This window comes from Dipodomys merriami, unplaced genomic scaffold (genome assembly GCF_024711535.1).
Source record: "Dipodomys merriami isolate MVZ:Mamm:240054 unplaced genomic scaffold, mDipMer1.0.p SCAF_133, whole genome shotgun sequence".
NCBI classification, from domain to species: domain Eukaryota; kingdom Metazoa; phylum Chordata; class Mammalia; order Rodentia; family Heteromyidae; genus Dipodomys; species Dipodomys merriami.
In genome coordinates, this window is record NW_027202638.1 from 1,101,247 (window position 1) to 1,121,141 (window position 19,895).

General features: G+C 42.5%; 1 protein-coding gene across 5 annotated transcripts in view; it reads left to right on the top strand.

Annotated features, from left to right (window-relative positions):
• Positions 1-10,283: 10,283 nt before the first annotated feature.
• The window catches only part of Bmal1 (basic helix-loop-helix ARNT like 1), a 99,034-nt gene continuing 89,422 nt past the window's right edge, over positions 10,284-19,895 (top strand). For all 5 annotated transcript variants that reach the window (XM_070019411.1, XM_070019415.1, XM_070019414.1 and 2 more), the window contains exon 1: positions 10,284-10,444. The gene's annotated coding sequence lies outside the window, so the exon portion shown is untranslated. The remainder of the gene's footprint in view (positions 10,445-19,895) is intronic.

Sequence of the window (19,895 nt, forward strand, 5' to 3'; positions counted from 1 at the left end):
AAAGTAAAATAATGCTGTCGATTAAAACTATTTATAATGCTTGCTTTATTATTTACATCCAATGACTAAGCAGCCAAATACTATTGCAGGTCACTTAATATATGTCAAATTTAAGTTTGGTCATGATTTTTTTTCCCCAACATTAAGACCAAGAGAAAAAAAAATATCCATTTGAATCGGTGTCTAAACACTAATGTCAGTGTTGACTTAAAAGAAAACAAACACAAAAAACTCCTATTCAGGAAAATGGGTACAGATAAGGAAGGAATTGAAAGTGAGTAACACATGACCACAAGCACAGACAATAATGTGTAAGAGAGAAAGATAACTTTGCTACATAATACATCTATAAAAATATGTTTCCGTGGATGTTAGTCACACAGTGAATTTGAAATGACTTTAGTGCAAAGTACCAGGTATTTTTAAATCTGAAGTTTAAACATTTTTTGTTCTCTATATTCTGTGGAGAACACATTCAAATACACATTCTGCTCCTTTAAATGCTTCATCGCATGAGTGATTCCTTTATCAATGGATTCCCAAGTGTGTTTCTTTAAAGAGCACTTAAAATGCTTCTGTTTCAAAATGGAGGCTGTTATAAAGGATAAATTGTTAAAAAATGGGTAACACTCTGGTGAGAGGAAGAAACCTGTTAATGAATCAAGTCCTAATGACCTGGGAAAGACAGAGCAAGCTGGACGCTGCCATTGCTGAATTGGTCTTAAACATCAGAAATGAACAGGAAACTGGATGACAGCAAATTTCAAAGCACAGCAAAATCCTCATCATTACTGTACGTGGAAAGTCACACTTCAGCTTAAAATCTGCTGAAACAGAAATAAAACAAACAAACAAACTCAAGGCCCTTTGGGTCCTCATCTGTACTGAAAAGTATGAGTGATGTGTAGTCCATGGATCTCAATGCTAATCAGGCTTGTTTCTCAAGAAGCTTTAATCTAGATCTTCACAGTCATTCTCTAGTGGAGTTCACTGAGCGCTCTCTCCCCAGTGTGTTTGAGCATGCACTGAGGACTATCTGCAAACAGTGATTTGGAGAGGGAAGCCTTGCAACTGGAGGGGGAAAGAAGCTTCTGCATTGCAGTTTAATGGTCTCTCGCTGCTTGCTCTGCAGAAGGTCCATGTGCAATTTTTGAAACATGGTCAGTAACTAATCAAAGAAAAAACTGAGGAGTGAAAAAGTGAGTTATAGGTTGGGCTCTCCCCCCTATTTTATTGATTGATTGATTGATTGATTGATATTTTTGTGTCCATATTGGGTCTTGAACTCAGGGCCTAGTTGCCATTTGTTTTGCTTAAAGGTTAGAGCTCTACCACTTGAACCACAGCCCACCTAGGACCTTTTGGTGGTTAGTTGGAGATAAGAATCTCACGGACTTTCCTAGCCAGGCTGGCTTTGAACTGTGATCCTCAGCTCTCAGTCTCCTAAGTTGTTCTGATTACACGTGTAAGCTAACTTTTCTTTATTTTCTTTTCCTTTGTTTGCAGTTATGTTGATGGAACTTAGGGCTTCATGCATGCCAGACAAGCACTATGCTTCTTCTTAAACCACAAAAACAAAGCATCCTAAAATTAAAACTTAGATAGGTGGACAGATAGCAGATAGATAGATAGATAGATAGATAGATAGATAGATAGATAGATAGATAGATAGATAGATAGATAGATAGATAGATAGATAGATAGACAGATAGACAGACTGACAGACAGACAGACAGACAGGCCTATGTACCAAATAAATGGATTGGTGCTTAGTAATTTACCAGTCTATAGAAAAGGAATCTTTTCCTTGGACTGTGTAAACAAAGACAAGGAGAAGAAAGGGAAGATTGGGTCTAGCCAAAACCCACAATTTCAGACATACCATTCACTTGGTTTAGAAAGAATGTCAGGTTTTACCTATTTTTCACCAAGAGGAAAACAAGCAACAAGTCTCTACAGCCGACAAAGAAAGGCTTGCTTTGAGGAAATGGAAAGGAGCTCTCAGACAAGCTTGGGCAGGATTGTTATTTCACTGTTTTAACTTACAATTGCTGTACTAAAAATAGGTGCATTGAACTTCATTCATTTACCATTGTTCAATAGCCCCATTCTTGGAGTATGAAAATATTTGATGCGTTGCAAATGAAGACAGCTGGATGCCTCCAATCCAGTCGGAAGCATTAAATAGAGAGAGCCTTAATGTATTCTTTCCCTCTGTAACAGTGAAATGGTTGTGTGTCAGCTAGATCCTAACTCCTAGGACTAGGCAGGAGTGGGAGAGGAAATGTTATTTTAATAGGGTGGTTGCCAACTATTTCACCTACTTGAAAGGTTAAGTCTTAAATATTATAATGAACCAGAGTCCTGACTAAGTCTCCAAGATGCCAATATGGCCTTGCGTTGGAGGAAAAGAGTAGAGGACTGAGCAAAGTGAGGATTCCATGAGAAGAGCTAGCATCTTCATTTTCTAAAACCTGCTTTCTCTGGAAGTAGGAAGTGACTAAATCTATAGCCTCAGAGGGAGAAAACAAACAAACACTTTTTCTCACTTGGGTCCCAGACTAAGACCCTTGATCAAAGCAATGTCCTGAGGGCAAGAGAGAGCTGTGCTGCCATTCAGGGTGCTTAGCTTTGCACACTCCTAGAAGCTTCCGTCTTCTCCAGAAACAGAGCATTTTGCCAGACATCTCCTGAAAGTAAGGAGAATGCTAAGCACCACTTAACTCTGGGTTATTCTGGACTTCATCTGGGAACTGGAAATTTGTAATACAACTCTTGATAGTTTTCAATTACTCTACTGAAATAAATTTTTTTTGAAAGGGCTCTGAAGTCTCAAAGCAGATCAGCTTGGAATTTTCCAGGGATCACAGCCACACCAGGGCAAGTCATCTCAAGGCTGGCCAACTTGAGGGTGGATCGCTGGGACTTTAAGTAGAGAAAACCAGAATAACATGAAGCGGTGCCAGAAAACACATGACGTGTTCGGAGACACTTGGCTCTCATGGTTTCCTTTCAAAAATTATTTTCATGATTATAAGCAACTTTGTAGAAAGTTTATTCCATTGCCTCTTTGACAAAATGCAATTTTCAAGATGTCTCCGAATTCAAGTTTGTGCATATGTGTGCATCTCTAATGGTAATATCTTACTTTTATGAAACATTTTTATTACATTATTTGCTTTCTGTATAGTTGAATTTTTGATGAATGGTATAATATTGTATCCAGTTGATACCACAGTGCATAGTCTGAAAGGAGAATCAGTTTTTTGTATTCCAGTTGGCTCTCCTGTCATATCCCAAGAATCAACCTGTTAGAACACATGGAAAAGTTTGTTGCTTTTTTTCCCCTCTTATCTTTATTGAAAAGGTGATGAGCAAGTGGGATATAGTTATATAAGTAAGGTAATGAGTATGTTTGTTTTTAAACACTGTTACCCCATCCCTCATTTTCTCCAGCTTACCTCTCCCTACTTCCCTCCCCCCAAGTTGTAAAGTTCATTTCCAACAGTATCAAGTGAGTATCAATGTTCCATTAGTTCATCCTTTGTCCTGCTGTTTCTATGATTCCCAATTTGTTGCTTTTTATACTCAGTAAGATTCTTAATTTGATCACATTGTCAACTTACTATTGGGCAATTAAATATTTGGTAGTGGCAACTCTAAAAACTAACAAATGATAGAACTAGTGCAATTAATGAAGAAAATAGTAAGAAATGTTTGTTTATTATTTTATGGCTCTGTGTCAGAGAATGTATTGGACTTGGCTGAAAGCCAATATGACTATTCAGAAAACCAAAATGGCCTAATGACTCAATTGTGCTACACCAAGAATCTCATTCATTGATTTACTCACTTATATACTCCTTAAATTGAACTAGTATTTATCATACCTATTGTGTGTGTGTGTGTGTGTGTGTGTGTGTGTGTGTGTGTGTGTGACTACTCTAGGCATGAAAGTTCTAGCAGTAAAAATACCCTTTCCCTTATAGGCTTTGCTAGGGGAGCACACAAAAATTAAAATATATCTCAGGTTGTGCTGTTATAAGAAGGACTGCAAGAGAAGAGGATTGTGGCTGAGGTGAAACGGTGGGAGTGCTATTACCAGAATGAGAGACCTGGAAACGCTTCTCGAATGAGGGAGTATAGAAGTGAATGCTCAAAATCCTATTTTGTGTTCATTCAAGAAGAACAGATCATTTTCACTCTCCTCCTTCTTCTTCTCTTTTTCCTTCTCCTCCTTCTCGTTCTTCTTTTCCTTCTTCTGCCAGTCTGGGACTTGAATTCAAGGACTGGGCTTTTGTGCCCAAGGCCAGAGCTCTACCACTTGAGCCACAGCTTTACTTGCAGCATTTTTGGTAGCTAATTGGGGATAAGAGTCTCACAGACTTTCCTGGCCAAGCTGGCTTCAAACCGTGATCCTCAGATCTCACTCTCTTGAGTAGCTAGGATTTCAGGTGTGAGCCACCAGTGCCCAGATTTCTTCTCTTTTTAAAAATTCATTTGTCCAAACAGTATCAGTTTTTGTGTGCAGATGCTTTGAAAGAGAAATGAAGGGTGCTCTTGCAGGACAGTTTTATAGCTGCAGGACAGGGAAAGAAGGATTACCTAAAGAAGTGACTTTGTGGCAGCCCAGCAGGCATGAGGCAGATCCATGTGGAGAAAAGCAATAGGAGATTGCTGGAGACCTTTATACGCAGAGTAGGCAGTGTGCAACCTTGACTCTGCTGACTTCCAACAATCCTTGTCAGTCTACCAAGGATTAAGAAGTAGCATCATTTGGTTACATTTTCTTGGCTTTCTGATAGATACAGAAATGCACATTTCAGCAGCACAGAAGGGAAAGAAAAAGTGAGCACTGGGGTTAATTGTAATAATATAACTAAAGCAAATTGATTCTATTAATTCTTAAGATTTGGAGATCTGTATTTGTGGTAAATTTTATTCACAATCAATCTTTTTAATAGATGCAGCTTCCTTTGAAACACAGAATTGGGATGATACATTTTCTACCTACCACTTACTAAACTATACTTATTTCCAGTTTTGTAGTTAATTCATGTATATATATGTTCTGTGTTTGAAAAAAATATGATTTATGGTAGAGAGAGAAATGGCAGCAAGAAGAGAAAATATTAAAACGTATCAAGAAGAAATATGTAAGTTTCATTTCCTGGCTATACAATTGAGTCCAGTGTAAGGCAGGAAGGCTGAGGACCAGTCCCACAAGCCTGGTCCATACACAGAACCCTGAGGTTCAAAATCCCAAAAATAAAGCAGAAACTGAATTTTTTCTTAGCGGGATGGGGCTGGTACTGGAGGTTGAATATAGGGCCTGGGAGCTATCCCTTTTTCACTCGGAGGATAGCATTCTGCCACTTGACTCATACCTCCACTTCTGGCTTTTTGGTGGTTAATTGGAGATAAAAGTCTTTTGGATTTTCCTGCCCATGCTGGCTTTCACTTTTATTCAAATCTCAGCCTCATGAGTAGCTAGGATTACAGGTATGAGCCAGCAGCACCCTACTTGTGTGAATGTTTTTAACCAAAGGTTTTGATAATACAATGTGATTCTTCCACTCACTAGAACATTGCATGAAGAAGGTCAATAGGCATGGGATAACATTCACAGCCCAGTAATTTTTCAAAAGCAGGAGGCCAAAGGAAATCTCAGTGTGATGAAAATCAAGTCAAAATACAAGGTTTTCTCCAGTCACTAAAGAATTAAAAGTTAGGAAAGTGTTTAAAGCAGATAGAACATGCTTATTTGAAAGTGAATGAAAAGCTACAAAAGAAAAGTTCAATGGAGTCTAAAGAGTCCTGTAATGGAGCCTTCTCTGAAGGTGGATTTTATAGTACAGGGCTCCTCCTATACTTCCTCTCTTGGGTTTTGTATGGATTGCTTCATGACTTGTGTACATGCTGATCTGGCTCTTTTCATTGGTTGAGCAAACACCCAGGGCATTATGTGAAGAAGAAGCATTTGATCAGGAGTCAAGGCACTATGGGAACAAGAAGAGCCATGATGGACTGCATGTTATCTGCCACATCTTTCTGTCTATCATCCTCCTCTCCCCGCGCCCATCCCCCTTCCCCCCCCCCCCCGCGCCCATCCCCCCTTTCCCCCCTGGAGTCTACCTAACAATTCCCCCTCAAAGCCTCAAGAGGTTTCTTTTTCTTCTATTCCCTAAGTGCCAGATGACACTCTATACCTGAGGCCTCTATAAAACCCCAGACAATTGTAGATTTAAATTGTGTGTGTGTGTGTGTGCGCGCGCGCGTGTGTGCGTGTGTGTGCACGTCAGTTCTGGGGCTTGAATTCAGGGCATGAACACTGTCTCTGAGCTATTTTTGATCAAGGCTAGCACCATATCACTTGAGCCACAGCTCTACTTCCAGCTTTTTGGTGGTTAGTTGGAGATAAGCCTCTCATTGACTTTCTGGCTTTGACTCTCTCTGAACCATGATTCTCAGATCTCTGCCTCCTGAGTAGCTAGGATTACAGGCATGAGCCGCTGTCACCCAGCTTAGATTTAAATTAAAAAAAAATACCACCTGTAAATTGAGAGCTCCTTAATCTACACAGTGTTTCAAAAGTATCAAGTTTCTTTGTTTTTGCCAAAGGAATTTTGAAAAGGCAATTTAGCTTTAGCCTTTAGTTAAGAGTGTGAACTTTGGGATTAAATTGTTTAAGCAGCCTGGGATCTCTAGATCTCTCTGTACACATGGAAAGTGGGAACAATAGAGGAACCCACCATGTGAGGGGGTGGGTTGTGAGAACTGACTGAGGTAATGTATATACAAAGCTCTTAGAATAGCACTTGGCACATTGTAAAGCTGCAGTAAACATTGCTGTTGTCATTATTTATAACACCACAGTCCTATTTTGTTTTACACAAAAACTTTAACATTCTCCTCTCAGGACTTCCATTCAAAAGAGCATGACTTTGAAACTTCCAGGTCCTACCATTAGCTTCTATTCATCCCAACAGATCTAGAATTTGCTCTTGAGTGCTTGACTCCAGAGCCCAGGTTTCTTGTGTTAGACCAGCAGTTTTCCAAAAGTCAATTTCATCTTAGATACCAAAGATATTGAATCAGGCAGTATTTTGCATTTCTTAATCATTCTAATAGTTGGGCCACTGCATCAGAAGCCACTTCAACAATGGGACCAGAATGTAGCCCTTAGAATTATTGACAGTAATACCTAATATGTATTGAACATTTACTATATACCAGGCACTGTATTAAGGGAATTCTATCAATGATCTCATTTAACTCTCACAATAATCCTCAAAAGTAGGCATCAGATTCTCCTCATTCTACAGATGAGGGAACTAAGGCACAAAAATGCTAAACAGTTTGATGAATGTGATCCAGCTGTGAAGAGTGGCCAGCAGGCATATAAACTGCTAGGGTTAAAGCAACTGATACACATGCCCAGAGAATTTGAGACAGAGAACACTACTTGGATTTTAATAGTGCCCAGCAAATTGGCAGTTCTGTATTCTGGAAAGTAGAAAATGAAAGGTACCAGGGAAAGATGCCTGTGTTTGTGTTTTCCAATACAGAGAAACACTAATGAAAATATAATTGCATATGGAAGAACAGGCATATATGAGGAAAGTCAGTTTCTGGCCATTGAGGTAGGAAAGGCAAGAAGATAACCCTTAAAAGAAGAAAACTGAGGTTTATAATAACCTTCGTTCAGATAAGCAGTCTTTAAAGATACCATCTTAGCCCTCTCTCCTCTACATCCACTTCTTGCATGGAAACTTTCTGTAACAAGAAACTCAACTTATCATGGCAGAGAAGGTTCCATTGCTAGAAAATCTTCCTATTGATTTATTCCAGAGTTTCTAACCATGGGTTCCATTTCTATCCCTTAGGGCCCTGAAGATTATGTTTAATTTCTCTTCTATTTGACAGCTCTTCAAATATATGAAAACAGTTACCTTGTATTCCCTGGGGCAAAACCATCTGTTTCCTTTCATCTTTCCCCATGTGACATACTTTCTAGTCCCTTACATCCTGGCCTCTCTCCTTGTAAATGTAGATAATGTCTCTTTGCCCAGTCTAAATGGTAGACAATACTGCATGAAGGTACTAACAGCCCAGGCACTATAACAACATAGACTTTCTCTGAGCCAGCCTGAGACAGCATTCCTTATTTTAGTGGCCACAACTCATTGTGGGCTCAGATTCAGATGTCATTTGAATCACTATATTGTGTTCTTACATGCATCTAAGATACCTCTGTCCCTAGCTGCCTATAAGCATTTGGTTTTCCAACTGCCACATTTATCCCTATTAGATGCATTATTGGGTTTGGTTATGTTCATATAATGGTTATGTTTATCTTCCTCTCCAGCTTCATGTCATCTGGAAGCACAACACAAATCTTCTGAATTTTCATTCAGGACACTGGTCTGGGACTCGCAGGAAGCCTTCTGTCATGTTTATACTAAGTGGAGTGGTATGGAGCCTTTGGAAGAATAAAAACAATCTGATTTGAGTCATTACTCTGACACTTATGTGAGACCCTGGGTCAGCTAATGAAATCCTGAGTTTCCATTTCCTTTTCTATATAATGGGATAAAAATGGCTCCTTCACAGGGTGGTTTTGAGGATTAAGTGGAAAAATGCAGGAAAAATTCTTAGTGCAGTTCCTGACTCGGGACAGGTGCTGCTGGAAGCCTGGTTTATTCCACCCTTTCTTCCAGTCAATAAAGATTCACTAATCAGCATTTTTAAGTTACGTTACTTAACTAGTTATGCGTTGGATAGTTAATTATGCTAGCATCTAGCCCATATCTTCATCTCGTCCAAGTTATTTTTTCAAATGTAGAGTCCCACTTACATAAAGTGGTCGTCTCCCAAAATGGGAGCAGACACAAGGCAAGCAGCAATATGATTCCAACTGCATGTAAACTTAGAAAAAGAAAGCTACCAGTGAATTTCGTTGATCTTGCAAAATGCTCTTATTCACTCAACAAGCATTGTGTGCCTGACAATGTAGTTGGTGACCGGCAATGTCTTTACAAGGATTGAAACAGTAGCAAGTTTAGATTTTTAGAGTTTCTGGGACTAGTCTGGATCACAGGGACCAAGTGATTTCATTCCAATTGGTCTTATATTCAGACATTTCTGGAGTTAAGTGTAGCCTTCCCCTTACAGCCACTCTGTGAGGTGCTAAGTGGAGCTAAGCCTTGATTTAAAAAAGAAGCTGCTTTTTTTTTTTTAAAGGGGGTTTAACATTTAAAAGGACTGCAAGTTCTCATTGGTAGAGGAAATGCTAGCAGCTAAATGCTTCAGATGTAAAAATGACACGATTCTTGCTCTCCCAGCACCCACATAGCCTTCTTTAGGACAGTTTTATTTTCAGTATCCCCCCCGTCCCCCCCCCCCCCCATTTTTCTGGCAAAACAAAACGGTGTGGGCACACAGTAGGTGGTCAGAATTTGGCCACTGGAAGGAAATGCAAGGAAACCACTGAGCTCTGAGTTCTCTCTTTTCAACAAGGAGAACCACAGGACCATGGGACGCTTGGAGGTCAAGGCGAACGGAAAGAACACGAGAACACTTGGCAGTCTTTGGGTGGAAAAACCTTCTAGAAATATTGAAGTATTCGGTCTCTCATTCCGACTTTGGCAAACGAGATGCTGCAGGGAAGGGTCCGGCACTGTGTGTTCCTAAATTTTGGTTTCCTAGATGGAGTTGGTGACAGGAAAGAGAGGAAGAGCCTGTGCTTAAGTCAGGGTGCCCGGAGTGAGAAAGGGGAAGGAGAACGGGTGAGAGTAAGGAGCCAGGCGCCAGCCGTGGACCCAGAGAAGAGGGACTTCCCCGGCGACGGGTTCAGGGACGACGACGAGGACAGCGAGAGAGTGCGGCGTTCGCACCTGCAGTGGCCGGGAGAGTGGAGACCTGAACCGAGAAGGAGAGCGCAGAGGCGAGGAAATCCAGAGGGAGCTCGCTGATTGGTTCTCTCCTCGGGGCGTGAGCTCTCGAGAACCAAATGATTGGTGGCGGGAAAATAGCAGGTAAGCCAGCCCCCTCCGCCTCGCTATTGGCCAGCGGCCTCTCCAGCCGTCACCCTATTGGCTATCGAGCAGCCCAGCCGAGCGCGGATTAGCCGAGGCGGTCCGCCTAGGCCGGCTCAGTTCTCGCGTTCGGATTGGCTGGGGGGAAGAGGCAGGTATCCGGGCTCCGCGGCTCCTCCATTGGTGGGCGGGGAAGGGGGGTTGGGCACAGCGATTGGTGGGCGGGGGGCCGGGCCTGGGCCGGCGGGGAGCGGATTGGTCGGAAAGTAGGTTAGTGGTGCGACATTTAGGGAAGGCAGAAAGTAGGTCAGGGACGGAGGTGCCTGTTTACCCGCGCCGGACTCACCGCCACCGCCGCCGCGGGATCCGAGTGCGGGCGCGGGCGCGGGCGCTCCCGGCGAGCCTTGGTGAGTGTCGGCCCGGCTGCGGCCAGCGTCGCGGCCCCGGGCACCCCGTCGGGGGGCCGCAAACACCCTGGCAGGCTGGGCGCCCCCGTCGCCGCCCGGGGCGCAGCCCGGCCGCCGGGGAACCCTGCCCGACGTGCCCGCTGCCGGCCTTAAAGGGCCCGTGCCCGCTCCCTGCCCCCACCCGGGCCGCGGGGAGGCTGCGTCCCTTAAAGGCGCCGCGCCCGCCCGCCTCCATCCTTCACTCAGGGGCTGGCGCTGCGGACCGGGGCAGGCAGAGGTGCCGCAGACACCCTGAAAGCCACCGGGAAAGTGTCCCCCGGAGTACCCACGTTCGCTTCGCGGGCATCTTTACCTGGCGAGAGAGGGCGCAGCCTGCCGCCTCTTAAAGGGATAGCTCTGCCCTTCGGGGGGCAATGACCGGCTGAGGGCGAGCCCTAGGATGTCTCCCCGGGAGTTGCAGAGACCCTTGTGGGACCATCTTTGGTGGCTGTCCTTCCAAAGGTGTTGGGAGAACGATGCCGAGAGTGCCCTTCCTTTCCTCCCCTCCACCTCCACTTCCCTTTCGAGAACCCGCGAAGCTGGGTGGGGGCAGGGAGGGCGTCTCCGTCGGATTGGGGAGTCCGAGCTCGCCCGTCCCATCGGGGCCGGAGCCCAGCGTGGGGCTGACCCTAGCCGGTGAACTTCCGTCGGGCCTGCGTCGTCCAGGTCTTGCGCTGTCGGGGAGGATCCCCTGTGGATCCTGTGAGCAGGTGCCTGGCGTCGCGGAGACGTCGCCCAGCGTCCTGGTGCGGTCCCGCCACCGGCCTTGGTTGGGGTCCTGGAGCCCCAGCGGAGGGCACCGCGAGGCTGTCTTCAGCCCTGGGTTTGACAGATTCGGGAAGAAAAAGGTTTCCGCTCGCAGTTGTCGGGAGTTGACAGCTGAAAGGGCTGGGGGTTGCTCCAAAAAGTGGAAGGTAGAAATTAACGCGCGTGCCAGCCACCCCCAGGGGTCGCGGAAGCCTGGAGCTCTCCGGTGCGGGGCCGAGATGCTGGGGAAGGAAGCGCTGCTCTAGACACGCTGGCGTCTGTTGACAAATTCTGCGAGCCCATGGGGGACACCCCGCCACCCCACATCTACTCCCATTCCTGCCGCCTTCTCTGGCCTTTTCGGCCCCTTGGCGGTCACCTAGCCTTGTTTTGGCATTCTGTTTGGCGTTTGCATTCTGTCTTAGATCGCTTCTCTTTAGCAACTGAGCCAAGTTTTCCTTCTCACCTTCCAGAAATCAGATTTGGTGTTTAGGAACCATTACTTGACAGTTCACATATTTCCAGGATCTTCGCTTTGTTTGTTTTAATCCATAAAATGTGCCCATTTAGCTGCATTTTATTTTCTACAACACTTGTCATTTGTCCAAGATCTGCTGCCATGCCCCCTTTAATCTATTTTTATATAACTATTATTTTTGTTCTCCTGGCCCCATTGATATTAGGATCTGTCAATTTGGGTTGGTAGAGTTTTTAATTAATGTACCCGTTGAATCATGAGCTTAAAATAATCATTGCTGCTCCTGAACAGTTTTGAATAATCTCATGCTCTCTGTGCTTGAAAGACTTAAAAAAAAATACAGCTTTCAATTTGATTTCCATATCAATGACATTCCAAAATATTTTTTAAAATACAAATTTCAGTCTTTCAGCTCATGCTTTGTAACTGAGTTCTCTTTATTGTTAAATCTTTGAAAGTCTGTTGAACGTATTTAGAAGGCCTGGAAATTTCTTAGGGAGGATTTGAAATCGCCTTCATCATTTGAAGTTAGACAGGTAGAGCCATTTGATTTTGACTGTAGATACAGCCAATGAAGAATAATAATGATAATAATAATGTTTAAATTGTATTTAATTTGTACCATAATTATGTCAACCCCCATGATTTAGAAAGGGAGAGAAAGAGCAGGTGTGGCAGAAGAGTGCTAACCTAGGAGTTGGGAGGAAGGCAGACAATCTGGGTGTAGACCAGACTGGGGCTCTCATGGCTGAACAGAACATTTCTGGGTTGTTTCTGCCTTAGATGGAAAATAAACAGTTAAACTTGGTGATATCAAAGGTTTTCCCCGGCTTTTCTGAGGTTCTCCAAGTTTCTAAATACTTAATGCAGCTGAATTTAGATTGGTATTTACTAATGTCAAAAGTTTCTGCTTTTCTGAGGTTCTCTAAATTTCTAAATACTTATTACAGTTGAATTTAGATTGGTATTTACCTCCCGGAGGCACTAAAATATGAGCTAAAGTCCTATTTTCATAGGGAAGTTAAGCAGATCAACAGATGGTGTTTTAAAGGATCCATTTCAAATGATTTATAAAATGATGACTAGTAACGAGCTTGTCTGCTATTTGCAGAAGAGGTTTGCATGCCACTGGGCAGGATAGGGAAGTGGCCATGTTTTCAGATTTATCTCTTCATGCCCAGGGTCTTCATGGAATTTATGTACTAAAAGATGGACAGGCACTGCAGAAAGACTTGGCTATATAACAAATCTGTCCATGCATATGTAAAAAAAAAATCTCTGACTTTGGTATATGAGTTGCCATCCATCTATGAACTGTCTTCTATTTGTGATTCCATCAACTCTCACTGTGGCAAGAGAGTATTTGTTCTGTGTACTATTATAATTTCTGGCCTTGATTTTAATTAGTATTATGTTATCTACAATTGGATACTTGAAGATAAATAAAAAGTCCTTTCTAGACCTTGAGGTTTACTTAGGAGCACAGAGATGCAGACATGTCATCCTTCTCATGATTTTTTCTTTTCATTGCTACTTTATCACAAGGCTCAGACTTACCTCAAATATCTATCTTGTCATTGATTCTCTTTCTCATGAGAGAAGACCTGCTCTGACTTAATGCTTTCTCAGCATGTCTTCTTTCCTGTCAAAATTGTCCTCTTTCCTCTCAGTTCACAAAAAGCAAGTACATCCCTCCTGTTTCCTTTTATTGAGCTTTCACAATGAACTTGGGCTCTGGAGGCAGAAGAATCTATATCTTGGGTTAAGACTGTGTAGCTTTGGACCAATGCATGCTTGACTCCTTTGACCTTAGGCTCCTCCTGTGTGGTGCAGTGACGTGGCTGCCTCTTGGAGTCTGTGGGGATGAAGGAAAGTAGTGTGTAAATGCACAGCACATAGTAAGCCTTGCCTAAGTGCCGATATTCCATTCCCTCTCACCTTTGCCAGAATCCTGTCCCAGAATATCCTTTGTGCTATTTGCATTCAGCCTCTCAAACCTCAGAAAAACATTTGTCTTGATTTGGGAGAGAAAGGACAGACCTGTTGTGAGTATGTCCTGTGCCAGGCAATTACTTCCTATCCTGTCTGCATCTCTCCCTTGCACCTAACCTCTCAGAGAGCTGTGAGCATTCACCTCCTCCACTCACATCTCCTTCTCATCCTTAGCACCTGCCGTCTGGCTTCTCTCCTTATTATCTCTCTGTACATTTCTTTTCAAAGTTTTCTCCTAGAACTCTACATCTTGACTTTCAAGAGCCTGTCTCCTCCTCAATGATGGTTCTTGGTTCCTTTTTAGCTCTCAACTCACCTGTCTTTCCCTTTTTAAAAGTGTCCTCCTCTTTGACTTTGGATCATGTTGCTTTCTTGATTTTCTTCCTGTGCCTGCTGCAGTAGTCATCTGTCCTAACCTTTGCTATTCACACTGTTCCCTTCAGCCAGAGGTCCCATCTCTACTCTTGCCCTGCCCCTCCTGCTTTAACTGAGAGCAAGTCCATTGCAGACATCAGTAGCCTATAGCTAACATTTGTGGCCTTGGGTCTGCAGGCTTACAAAGTCCTAGCAATTACTGCCCCACTGAATCCTCATAACATCTTGGAACATATATCCCCTTTATCCTCAAGCTGTCCTGTAAGGCTACTAGGTTGAACTGGAGCCAGATTTTACATCCCAAATCTCCCTCTCTACCTTTATAATTTGTGGTCAACTTGATTTTGCCATCTGATGATGCCTTCCTCTATGAAACTGGAATCAGTTCACCTTGAAGAATTATGGGGTGAATTGAATGAATTAAAAGATTGAAAACATATGTTAAGCTATTCAGGATACCTAGAAGGTGCTCAGTATGATCCTCCATATCCAGCCCACTTGAGAATGTCTTTCCCCTGCAACATCTCCTGGTCACCTCCCAGTTCACATGTCCCCAGTTTTTACATGTTCAAATCCTCCTCTGCTTTTAAGAACTAGGTATTGGACTTTTAGGAACTATTTCTTTGTTTTTCCTCCTCGCAGCTGTGTCCCAAGCCCTTAACCATCTCTAATTCTCTAATTCTCCTAGGTTTGGTTCTATTTTATATCGTTAGGCTGGCTCTTGGAATCTCAGTTGCTTGCCAAAGCTAAGCACTTTGGGAACAGTTTTTGTTTTCCTCAAATGACAGCTACAGAGAGCCTTTAGGATATGCTTGTTCAGTGTACATCCAGTTAAAGATCTGGAAGAGGAAGAAGAGCTGGGGCAGGATGGGTACTTGGGCATTTGGAAGAAGAGATGGGGATGCGTACTGTAGACTGGTGGAGGTTGGAGGTGAAGGATACAGCTCGGGCATAAGTGGAAATGACCCTGAGTAATTGGGTCTCATGGAAGAGGAGGCTGAATTGAGGATTAAACTTCAAGGGTAGATAAAATTGGATAAGCTTTAGTCATCTTTGCTTCTGGAGAACGCGGAGTACTGGCATATAATGGAAAACGATTTTTTTTTTTACTTGAGTACATGTTGTCCTTCTAAGTAGCATAAATTCATTTGTCCAGCATGAACGAAAAGAGAATGAATGGTCTGCCTAATCTAGTCTTTGGTTAACACTGTATCCTCTGTGTTTGCATGTTGCTAAGTAAACCAGTAACATCTTTACACTACTGTCTAAAATGTGTGACCTAGTTAAAGTTGTTGAGTTTGATATAATTCAGCTGCAAAATAAAAATAATAATTTTATGGTAATAGCAGCTAACAGTTATTGAGCATTTTCTATGTGCCAGCAAATACATTGGTCATCTTAGACTTATTAGCTTGTATAATCTTCATAACTGCCCTATGAGGTCAGCACTATTATACCTTGTTTTACAAGTGAAAGGTTTTGTATACTATTCGAGGTCACTCAATTGGCATAGGATCGAGTCAGGAACCTGCTCTGGACCAGTGAACAGTTATCTTCTGGAAGGTACCACTGTATTAGATCCCATATGCAAAGTACCCAACACCAGGCCAAAAGCCCACTGGGCCTGGAGAGATCAGGAGCTAGTCTTAGTGTTGACAAGGGTGGAATGTGCCTCCTTGATAGGAGGGTTGAAGGCCTCTGCCATAGGACATAAAGGTCACACAAAGAAGATATTACCCCAGTGGAAGCTACAAGGGCTTGTGAGCATCTTCTCACATTCTGTTATGAATATCCATGTCTCTTGCTTCCTTTTCTATGTCTTGTCTCCCCCCTTGTCCCCTCTTCTCATCCAGTCCCACCATTTCTCAGCTCTTTGTGTGAGATGAGTCTCCAGATGGGACCTAACACTGGTCCCACCCATACTATCTGTAGAACTTCTCCCAAGGAGAAGACCTTTTCAAAAGTCTATTACCTTCATTTTCCTTACCACCAAAGACTCACTTCTCAGCCTTGGTGTATCTATAGTCTTGGTCTCTCTTTCTCTTTCTGTCTCTCATTTGCTCTCTTTTTCTCTGTCTGTTGGTCTCACAGATACAGACACATACACACACACAATTTTTGATGTTTTTAATGCCATTTGTTCCCTAAATACATTTAGATAGCAAGGGAAACATTGTTTTATGAAGAACCTGTTACATAAAAATGTATTATATAATGTTCATATATTTACTGCACATTGAACTTAGATACTACTTTTTTTTTTCTCTCCAAAGAACGAAAGGATAATAATCACAGGCTATGCTGAATGTAATTAACCTCAGGATAGGAAGCTTGAACCCAGCTACCTTTCCTGAATGCTCCAAGAATGGGTTGCATGGGAGTGGCCCTTAATCTGTTGTGGGGTGCTCTATCAAAGTACTCTGAAGTTGCCTGTTGGGGGAGGGAAATGCCCAAACACCATGCTCACTTGGATCTCTCTCCTGGGTAACTGAGAAAAGAACCTATTCTTTTGTCTCATCAGATCACCAAGGTCAACTTCTGACCAATTCTCTTTTCTACTCTCTGTTTCTTTGAATTTCCTTCACATGCTGTGGTCAGCTTGGCCTTGGAAGAACACCCTGTGTCCAGTCTTCCAGGCCTCCCAAGGCTATTCTGTTCCTCCTTGGCAGCCCTGCCCCTGTCTACGTTCTCTATTGCTAGCCCCAGCTCTGTGCCTGCAGTTCTGATTCGGTCTTTCTGTCCTCCCTGAACCACCTGCATCATTCTCTCTCCTCCGGTCTGTCCTAGCCCAGGTTCCCTAGATCAGAAAGACCCCTCTCTCATTGCCAGCTATTCATTCAGAAGCCCTGAGAGTTCATAACTAGCAAGTTACTATCTCCTATCTTATCAAGATGACTAGTTTGCCTATTTTTAAACTATTTTGTGAGAAGTTAATCTTGTCTTTACTTCCAATCTCCAGTTTTACTTGTCACTCATTTGGTGATATTTCTTGGATCCCACCATGTACACAGCACCATTCTGGGCACTGAGGATATAGCCATTAATAATACTGAGGCCCTGTAGGATACACACAATAAACAATGGGATATACTAGTGGTGACAGATCTAAGAAAGAAACCAAGTAAAACAATAGTGATGCTGAATGGTAGCAAGGAGGTTTCATTAGCTGTGTCACCAGGAAAAACTTTACTGAGGAGGTGACATCTGAGCTCAGCCTTGGAACAATCTAGAGAAAGTATCCCAGGAAGAAGGAACAACAAGTACAAAGGCCAAGGCCTTGAGATTTGAAGTAGTTGATATTTCTAAGAAAAGGTCACTGTGACTGGATTATAAATTCTGTTCTCCCTGCCTTCTCCTTCCCATAACTTTATGTCCAGAATTAGAAAGACCTTGTAAGCACTTTGCCTATAGAATTAGAGTATTTGGTCTTGGTTGTTTATTATGTAACTAGTGGTTTATAGTATCCTGCTCAGAATGCATATGCATTATTTATATGCATTGTTGCATATAAACAAATTAAGAGTTTGAAGCTTTCCTCATAAACTCTCTTCTAGCATATATCACCAATTATTACTGTTTTAATGATGTTTAGACTGCAAATTTCTATTTTATATGCACAGCCATCTTAAAAACAAATTTTGTTCTAAAAGTTTATTTGTTAGCTAGTTGATAGAAACTTAGTATAAGTTTTTGTATATCAAAAAATCACCTAAGCTAGGCAGCGGTGGCTAACACCTGTAATCCTAGCTACTCAGGAGGCTGAGATCTGAGGATCGTGGTTCAAAGCCAGCCTGGGCAGGAAAGTCTATGAGACTCTTACCTCCAATTAACCACCAGAAAACTGGAAGTGGTGCAGTCGCTCAAGTGGTAGAGCACTCGCCTTGAACTGAAGAGCTCAGGGATAGCACCCAGGTCCAGAGTTCAAGCTTCAAGACCGACAAAAAAAAAAAAAAAAAATCACCTAAATAGTGGTTTCATTCCCAGGCAAGTCCACAAAAGCTGTTTATTGGCAACTGGAGCTGAATCATACTGTTTAGTATTGAACGGTATTAGCATTAATTAAGCCCTGTTTTTTGTTAATCCCCTTCAGCTGTACAGCACCATAGTTACTTACTATTAGCATTAACTACTTACTTCAGTCACTTTTCCTATTTTATAGTCTGTCAGGAAGTTTTATAAAAGAAAAATTTACCTTGATACTCTTAACATTTGTTCTCTCTTTATAAATGAGACAAAAGGGGGGTGGGCTGTGGGACCAACCTCTGATTTACTAAGGAACTTTTGAGGAAGTTGTTCTTGGGCACCTTTGGTTTCTCAGGTCCTTCTGGGCTATAAAACCCTATATTTTCTTACTGTTACAGGAAAGCATATCATGTACTTCATTCAAATCTGCCCTCAAATGGCCACCTCCAGTTTCTTCTAGAAGTAGATGGCACACAACTACAGAGGAATTCAAGGAGTTTCCCGGAATTCTTTGCAGTTATGTTTTCAGTATCAACCTTGATTTTGATCTGTTATCTATCTTGATGAGTTGAAAGAAATTTTGCCCTAGAACTTTTGGTTCAGATAAGATTTCTGTGTTCATGGCCAACTCATCTCTCATATAATTATGTAAATCTTTTTTTTTCTTTTTACTCTTAGGGATAAAGCCATGGTGCCTGGCTTGTTTGCTTGTGAAATACACTTATAAGTGCCCTTAGGGAACGGGATGAATTTGCTAGAACAGAGCTGAAGAGTGTGGGATCAAAAACAACTTTAAATGTTAAATGCAAAGCTATTTTCAGTATCCTGCTGGAAGAAAAAAAAAAACCCAAGGCTTAAGATGATAGAAGAGATTTCTGCTTCAAAGGAAGAAGGAGCCTAAGGTTTCACAGTGGTGAAAACTAGCTGATCCTTTAACCAACTACCAGCCCGCCCCTTCCACCTGTAAGTTCTGTTTTGGCATCATGAACCACTTGAGAGGTTTGATGCCTAAATGCCAGGTAGTGGTAGAACTCAACTGGCAGTGTTGAACTCACTTGGGTGCAGAGTGCTATGCTGCTGATGTCCCAAGGGCATTGTAGAATGAGGGTTCCTCATTGTAGTGACAGAGCACTTGTGGCACTGCCTCTGTTTGGTTACTTGCAGGTGGTATGTCATTTTTTTAAAACTTGGTGCAAGAAGGTGTAGCTTTGTGGGCATCACTTTGGAAGTAGGGTTTGGTGCTATCCCTAGCTTTTTCTCTTTAGTAGCTGGAATACAAGCAAGAGTGCCATGTGCTTTGTTCCCTGTTATATCCCAGGCAACTATGACAATCAATGTCAGTACAGAAGAGTCACTCAGTAAATATTTATTCATTCAGTGAGTGAATTCAGCTTTAGGGAAACCTCAAATGTCTTTCACTTGTTAACAATATAGGCTTTTGGGCTTGGCCTTGTGTGATACTTTGAAGTCTAGATTACCATTTCCTTTGGATATCTGTGTTTTTCTTATTCTCCATGTTGCCCAGATATCAGTGCCTTATATTGATGAGAAGTTAACTGGCCATGGTTGTCCCTGCCCTGCTGATTGATGTTCATCTTTATGTTATCTTTAATTGGCTCCAAAGTGCAGCAAATCAGTATCTGACCACATGAACTAAAAGGAAACTTATTTGGGCATAGTCCAACCAATTTATTTATTCAGACAACATATACCTTAAGGGCTGTATGTCAGGCACCATTCTGAATGCAGAGGAAGAGAATAGTTGCTGTGACTTTAAAAATCATTCTAGGTCACATGCAATGTCAGTGTCATGGCCTAGACGGGTACCTTGGATCTGAAGACAGGCCAGTCTTTGTG